We start from the raw sequence: 8,251 nt of genomic DNA on the forward strand, positions 1-8,251 counted from the left end.
GAAATGATGCTCAGCAAAGCTCTGCTAACGCAGCAAGGGACAGATGCATGGAAGTACACCAACAGACACTCCTGGACCTGCCGCTGTACCCCTATTTGTGGTCCTGGCTTCATGTCCCTTGTTTTGGTTACCACAAGGACCGTAGTGACTCAGGACAAAGGCAAAGCCACCTCCGGCTTGTCCTCTGCCTCGGAGACGGGCAGTTTTCCAGAAACCAGAGAGAAGAGCTGGGAGCCTGTCAGGTCGCTACAGATCTGTCTCCCTGGAATCCTGAGCCACCCTAAGGTCTGCCATTCATGTTTGGAGCTAACCCCAAGTGCTGTAGCATGGGAAGCGCATAGTGCATGTATTTCCAACACTGAGTTTGTCTGCCTTAGATCAGAGCCCTGCTAGTACCCTAGAGGGTCCCCAAGCAAGTTCAGCAAGTGGTGTCTTGGATGGAGCAGAGGACTGAAGCAGAGCCAAGCTAAGGATACAAACCTTTGGCAACACAGAGGGATTCAGAGCCCAGTGAGGTCTCAGAAAGGTGCCCCTGCGATTCTTTGGGATCCTCTTGGTCACAGCACCTACTCTCCAGCCCATTCAATCCTCTGTAGCTTTGGGAAGCTGGGCTAGAGTCAGCCTCGGCTGCTCTGACCCTCAGGGGAAGGTGGGGCAAGAAGGCAGGAGCCGGAGAACAGAACCTCCATCAAAGGTAAGACATCAAAGTGCTTCACAGAAAAATTTGGACCTTTCCATGGAAGCTGCCCCATTATCCAGGCTTTGGGGTGGGATGTGCCTGACTATCTGAATTAGTGTTCAGCCCATGAGGTCACAAATCTCCAAGCTACGAACCTGTCCTCTCAAAGAGATCTGAGGCCCACCATGGGGCATGCTGTTCAGGGAAGTCGTGTTCTCTTGCCCTCCCAAGGGCCAGGAGAGGAGGAAACAGCCTTAGCTCTCCAGTGTGCCTCTCAAAGCCAGTCTCAGAAGCACCAGAACGCCCACGCTTTCCACAGCCAGGGTGGACAGCCTCACCTCTTCCCATCTTCAGAAGCCAGAGAAAGCAATGTTTGCTGTCACAGCCCAGTCGAGCTGCTGGCTCACTTCGCAAAGCTGCAGCTGGGTTTGCAAAAGGGCCACTTGAGAAGAAGGACATGTTTGTAAACTATGAAGCACCACAGTGTCCAGCATCCCCAGGTATGCCAAGCAGTTCTGCAGCAGGCCCCAGGGATAGGGCCCCAGGGATAGGGCCCCAGTGCAAACCCTTGCGGAAACTTTGCATAAGCCTCAAAGTGTCCCACACCAATGCTAAAGAAGGCACTGACAGTTCGGCCTTTCCTAAACAGCTCAAAGGACACCCTGAGACAACAGATCACCAGGAGACAAAATGTGATGGCCTCAAGGGAGAGTCATGTTTGAGGAAAGAGGGCCCCATTTGGGGAAACAAGTCCTCAGCATGGCTCAGTGGAGAGTCCATCTTGGCATTCACCAGTCACATGACACCTTAAAGGCCTCTTTCCTAGCCTCCTCTCAGATAGAGCAGAATGCTCTGAGCCTCCAGGTATGTCCCCTTCAGGGCAATGTCCCCTTCAGCCCACACACCACAGGTAAAATATATTACTGCAATATTAGGTACAAATTATGTACATGGTTGCAATGAGCCTGTAAGACAGGAGAGCTGTCAGGAGCAAAATTAAAAGATACTTTCGGTGATAGTGACTGGGTAATGCCCTTAAGGCATTGAGAGCTTGTAAAACAACAGAGCTGTCATGGTTATATTAGAAGATATTCTGAGTAACAGTAACTAAGTAGCGCCCTTAAGGCATTAAGTAGTGAAATTATATAATATCAGCTGATTAGCAGTTGGTGTGTATGTGAAAGAATAGTGGGCTAGCGATGTTTTAGAATAAAGTATAGGAATTAGAGTAAGGCCCTTAAGGCACTAAGTAATGAAATTAGGTAATGCCAGCCGATTAGCAGCTGGTGCATGTGATTGAGTGATAAGCCAAAGCTATGCTCTGAAAAATGTATAAAAACTGGAGCCTGAGCCCATGCGGATGCGGCAGGCTAAACTCTAGGTGAGAAAGCCGCAAGACCACCAATAACCAGCCTATTCCAGAATGGTTGTTTGAAAATCCCAGACCACTTTAACAAACCAGCCCTGGAATGACCACTTTATCAGACTGGCTCTGGAAGGTGGCTCCCAAGCAACCACAGCTTCCTTTGCATCTGAGGCCAGGCTGGAGCAGAGAAACTCCGAGGCCTATCAAGTCATCAGAAGACGCGCCTGAGATCCGGCTGGAACTGTGAAGTTCTGGGACCTAGAAGACACCTACGCAGGAAACAAAGTGTCCGAGCCCATACCTGTGGCCAGGTTGTATTCCCCATAAGATGTATAATGTCCTATGCAATTCTTAGATATCTGTGTGATTTGTGTGATTAAAGCAGCATTCAAAAATCATTCTGGTGTTGGCTTTTATCAATACCTTGCTGTCTTTTTGTGGCATCTCGGTTAAAGTCCTCCGGCATAATCAAGAGCTCGTGACGATGGCTGTCAAACACATTTTGTGCTCCTTATTACTGACATGGTAGCAGAATGTCTTCCTGAACAAGGCCCAGTGGCTATTTGCTGAGATCCCCTGGAGGCATTTAAACAAAATGACCTTCCTCAGAATGATCTGAAGGTTCAGGGCCAGAAAATGGGTGTCCTCTTTACCCCACCCATGACGACTGCGCCAAGAAGCAGCTCATCTTGTCCATCCACTCAAGAAATGTGGAGAGGTAAGAAAAAAGGCATCGCAATTCCTCAGGCTCTTTGAGATGAGTGTACTAGCTGTGTTGAAGGGGGAACTCTGGGGGTCTCATGTGGAGCTATCAGTAACTTGTAGAGTCCTGGAAGGCCTGGACTCCAGGCTCTTAGGGAAAAAATGGACAATAAATAAGGGCCTGACAGGCTCAAAGAAATTAGCCAAGAGGCACAGGCTTAAGCTCCGAGCAAGTGAAAGAGCTGACCGTTGGTCCACTGGTGGGCCTTGGGCCCCGCCCCTTCTCAGCGGTCTTGTAACAGTCACTGGAGATGGGTCACCAGGCTGTAAGGCAGGGAGCCCACCTCTCCCAGGAAGGAGTGCACCGGAAGCTCCTGTCAAGGGGACTTGGGGCCAGGGCTCAGATCTCCATAAGCGTGATCTTGAAGCCTTCCACCATGCTCTCCATGTTGCAGATGAAGGTGTCCCCATTTGAATAGAGTTCAATGATGTCCCCCATGTTCACCAGGACACCCTTTTTGCTCTTCTTATGAAGCTTTGGGCTTTTCTCCACTGGCAGCCCATACTTCTCAGACAGCACTTCCGTCAGGCCCTTCACTGTGGGCGAACTCAGCATCAGGGTGCTGGATACCTCATCACTCTCCTTCCGCACGTACAAAAGCATTCCCTTCACGTTTTCTTCGTTAGACGCTGCTTCTCGTTGATCATCTGTGATGAAATACACCTGTCCAGTCCTCTGCAGGTTGGCAAAGTGAACATCTGGTCTGAAGAGCACAGGCTGCGAGTGCAGGTCAGGCATGGTTTTGAAGTACGTGATGTCACTTTTCTTCTGTAAAGGTATGGTGGCCAGCTTCCTGTCAGAGGAGTTGTTGCGCTGGGCTTGGAGGCTTGGCCCTTCCCTTTCTTCCTATTCCACTTTCTCTCTTCATCTCGGAGTTTTCTTTCTGCTCCCCTGTCTCAGAAGACCTTCATCTGGCAGTACACTCTGTGGACGGCTTTATTGTTGCGGTTGTTGTAACTGTATGTGTCAATCTGAATCATCAAAGGAAATCCCTTCACGCCCTTCTGGAAGGAGAAATCTGTACTCAAGCAATGCACGGTGATGAAAAATCTTTGCCTCCTCGTTCATATCCCAGGTGAAGGAAACAGTACGTGATCTCTTCAATGTTTCCAGTGGTACTGAAGCTCTCCTTGTAGTCAGCGATGTCAAGGACCCTCTGTGCTTGGCAGTATGCTGCTGGGAATGCCAGTACTTCCAGTATTTCAGCTGTTTGTCTCGGTTTCTGTCTTCACTGACTTTCTGACTTCTGTCTTTCACTTTCGGTTTCTGTCTTCACTGTCTTTCTGACTTCACTCCTGACTTTGCTGATGGGTGTCAGAAGCATCTGTTGTCTCCAGTCTCACTGAGTGTTATGGCATAGAATTGTCCTTTGTTGAGGTAGGTCATGGGGCCTTCCCTTGCTTCTGACGGAGAGATTTGGTGGCTTCCAGGGTGGACTGAAATGTACCACTCCCTGCCTGGTCGTCTTCAGCACCAGCAGAAGTACTCAGAAACTTCTCTGAGGCCCCATCCTTGAAGCTCTCACTGTAAGTGCTGCAGGCGGACTGTGCTGGTCATTCTTGAGATAGGAGCTGTGGCTGGCTATTGAAGGCAGGTCATATGAGTCTGTTCAAATATGACGACCCGCTGCTCCTCGCCGTCTGCTTGGAGGTGCCATGAACACCGGGGTGAAATCCTCAGCTTTCACCACAGTGATGCCTGACACGGGGATGACGGCCAGACTCTCCGTGATGGACAGGCTGTACTGCTCGCGCTTGGAACTCTCCACGTGCTCTAGGCTCAGGCAGAGGTTCACTGGGATGGTCTTCTGCACTCGGATCTCCCCTCCGCTCAAGCTTCTCTGGACTTCACTGGTGCCGAGACAGTTTCTTTTATTCTTGGCTGTCCCTTGCTTTGCTCACAGGCAGAATTCTCCTGTCTCGAGGGACTTGCAGTAGTCAAAGAGAAGGCCTAAGGCAGCAGCACTGTCCTCATCCCCACTGATGCGCATCATAGCTCGATGGCCACAGTCAGCGGGTTCTCCAGGTAGGACCGACTTCCAGGCTTCATCCTCACTCGTATAGGCTCTTCAGGTATTGTAGGGAGGTCACTGGGCATGGGCATTGAGGCCACTAGTCTTTTATTATTGTCTGACTCTTGTGACATGTTTGATCCAATGAACTTGTTCCCCTTTTCCTGGAGCCTCAGCCTCTGGTGAAACTGGACTTTCAAGTCTGTGCAGGTGAACGTGTTTGAGAGCACAGAGATGGCAGAACAAGAGCTACAGGTAATTCTGCTTTCACCCCCCCACCACCACCACTCTCGCTTGTTTGTGGCCTCACCTAGCCAGAAAGGAGAGAGGGGATTCCTTCAAATGGGGCCCATGCTTAGAGGTGGCCCAGAGCAGAGCCCTCCTGGACTGTGATAGGGGCAGACACAGAGTGGAAAGCCTCAAGGTCACATTTTGTTGAATATAAAACTGGTATGTTTATTGTAGAGAAATTTGGAAAATCGGAAGTTAAAACTCAGCTTCTGAGGAAGAATGCTATCCTAACAGTAAGTGTAAACACACACACAGGGCTATTAGTTTTGTTTTGCTCTGTTCTGAGACTGGATCTAGTTACTTCGCTCAGGTTGGCCTTGGTCTCCCAAGTGTTGGCATCAAGCCTGGCCTTGCTTCTTACAAAGGTGGAATGCACACAATGTTTGGAAACATAAGAGTATAAGTATTAGATATTTCTTCTAAAATATCTTGCAAACATGCCCAATGTACTATGGGTGTCCAGTGCTCTGCATGCTTCATGTCTTACTTAAGTCCCATTGTTGGACATTGAGGTAATTCTCAGCGCTTTGCTCTAGCAGCACTACCACAGGCAGTAAGGGGCTCCTTTTTGAATGCTCTTTTTTTTTTTTTTTTTTAGATAAAGAGTCATTGGATGGAAAAGAAGACCTTTAGCTGTGCTAAAAGCACATGATGTTTTCTGCTGATGTATTTTCTTGTCCTCTCTACTCATATGGTGGCCATAAGTGACTATTGAATTTAAACAAAATTAAAAGTTCACCTCCTCATTTGCATGGGGAACACATATGGCAAATAGCTACTGTTCTGGGCAACAGGAACTCAGCCCTTCTATCTTTCTAAAAAATTCTACCATGCAGTTCAAGTCCACAAGACCACCAGCTCACACTGTCCCTAGCAAGACAGGACACAGGTGGCCAGTGCTGGACACTCTAATGCCTTAAAAAACTCTGTCAACTTAATGCACACTATCCCATTTGAGCCTTTTCATTTTTTTAATTGTTAGCGATTCAGAATGCTATTGTTCATGCATTAACTTTCACATATTTTTCTTTGGAAATTAAGAAGTTAGGCTATTTTCTGACTAGCTTTTCTATACCAAGATCAGTCTTCAGAGAGTAAATTAGGTTGCAGAACCTTTTGCAGCTTACTGCATTTCCCTTATGCTAGTGTTCACCCACCCCCTGAACACTACTAACACAGCACTCAGCTAGGCAAAGCTCCCTCTAGTCTTCTTCCTGGCTTTTGTGTTCCTGTCATTCTCTGTAAGACACAAGCCTGCGGCTACACAGATATCTCTCACCATTTGCCAAAGAACACTAAAAATAATAATGACCTCATTACCCACTTATTTAAGTGCTCACAGGTACTTATGTATTTTTCTACTTTGTCCACATACTCTTTGAACTTATCAAACTGTTTTTTTTTTTTTTTTTAGATAAAGAGTCATTGAATGGAAAAGAAGACCTTTAGCTGTGCTAAAAGCACATGATGCTTTCTGCTGATGTATTTTCTTGTCCTCTCTACTCAAATGGTGGCCATAAGTGACTATTGAATTTAAACAAAATTAAAAGTTCACCTCCTCATTTTTCTACTTTGTCCACATACTCTTTGAACTTATCAAACTGTTTTCTAGTGCATTTCAGTATTTGCAGAGAAATTATGACTTCACTATTCTTTTCCAAAAGAAAAAAAAATATACCTTTTGACCTAGTCCTTCTCCTCTCAAAAATAATCCTGAGATGATTCTTTTTAATCCCTTTCATCACCTGAAGAAATTTCATTTATAAATTGGACCAAAAGTTCAGTTCAAATTATAGATTTGGTATAGATGTGGGACACCTGGTTATGTTCATAGCACCGGGGTCGTCCTCTGGGGACATGATGATTTTGCTTGTTCACGTTTCCCCATGGGCCTCTTGGAACTGGTTGGGCTGTGGCTTTTGTTGTTATTGTTTGTTTGCTTGTCTTTTGAGGCAGTCTTAATTGTTAATCCAGATTAGCTTCAAACTCACTATGTAGCCCTGGAGCCCAGGAGCCCAGGAGCCCAGGATTCCCTTGAACTCCTGCTCCTTTCCCTCCACCTCCCAACTGCAGGGCTTCCAGACATGCACCACCTCCACAGTAGATTATGGTGCAGGGGAACAACCCCAGGGCTTATGCACTCTAGGCAAGCATCCTGCTAACTGAGGGGCAGCACTGGCCCCAAAGTCTCCTCCCAAGGGCACAGTGGGGAGCCCCTTTGGTTCCAGACACAGTCAGAGTCTCCCTGACTCAGGAAAGCCAGCTTCCACCTGCTAAAGTAACAAACGAGTTCCCATTTCTTAGCCCAGGCCTGAATTCTAGTATCCACCTTCTTGTAAATCTGCAAGAGAGAGAGCTCACTTTATCCAGAAGAACCTGGAGCTCAGCACAGGTTTCCTGTAGAAAACCAACCCCAGCAGCAAGTGCGAAGCACATTTGGTGTCCAGCAGCCAGCTTATTTTTCAGGACTCTCGTTCCAACACCCAAATGCTTTCCAGTCTGTGAAATTCATCTGCCCACCACTGTAACCGCAAGCGCCTCTCCTGGCACTGGCAGGGAGCTAAGGAGCCTGGATCTTGAGGGACTTTTTATTGTTGTAGCTGCTTCTCAGCAGAGAGCCTGAAGCATACTTGAGTGACTGCGACTTGGAAACCCTGTGGGGATCTGGAAAGTATGGAACTGGCCTTGAGTCCATTTTAGTCAGGAGGCCAATCACACTGGCTTCCCTGGCAGCCCATCAGTCAAAAGCCAACAGCCCAAACTCACCTACAGCTCAGTTCTGAAGGCAAAGGGCTCTGGGGGTATTGGCCAGTATCTGAAATCATTTTTGGTTGATAACACTTAGGCGGAAGAGTGGCAGTGATTTTTGGCATCTATCTATAGGGTAGGGAGCAGGACAGGTGCTCAGCACCCTACGGGGGCAGGGTGGAGGACAAAGTCCCTACAAAGCTGGAGCTGGAGCCCCTGAGGTAGAGACTCCAAGGCTTGGACTTCCACTGAGTTCCCAGGGTCATCAGGCATCGTGCCATGAGAACAAAGACTGCATTTGTGGCTGGACATTCGTAAAAGGAGATGGCTGGCTTTTAAGAGTGCCCTCGCCTCTAACTTTGGAAGTGCCTGAAAGTTCTATCTCTTTTTGTA

The 8,251-nt window shown here is 47.8% G+C and overlaps 1 pseudogene; it reads right to left on the reverse strand.

The window, feature by feature from the left end:
• Positions 1 to 3,147: 3,147 nt before the first annotated feature.
• Positions 3,148 to 5,024, reverse strand: LOC132649526 (grainyhead-like protein 2 homolog; annotated as a pseudogene).
• Positions 5,025 to 8,251: the final 3,227 nt, after the last annotated feature.

Source organism: Meriones unguiculatus, chromosome 20, assembly GCF_030254825.1.
Source record: "Meriones unguiculatus strain TT.TT164.6M chromosome 20, Bangor_MerUng_6.1, whole genome shotgun sequence".
In the NCBI taxonomy this organism is placed as follows: domain Eukaryota; kingdom Metazoa; phylum Chordata; class Mammalia; order Rodentia; family Muridae; genus Meriones; species Meriones unguiculatus.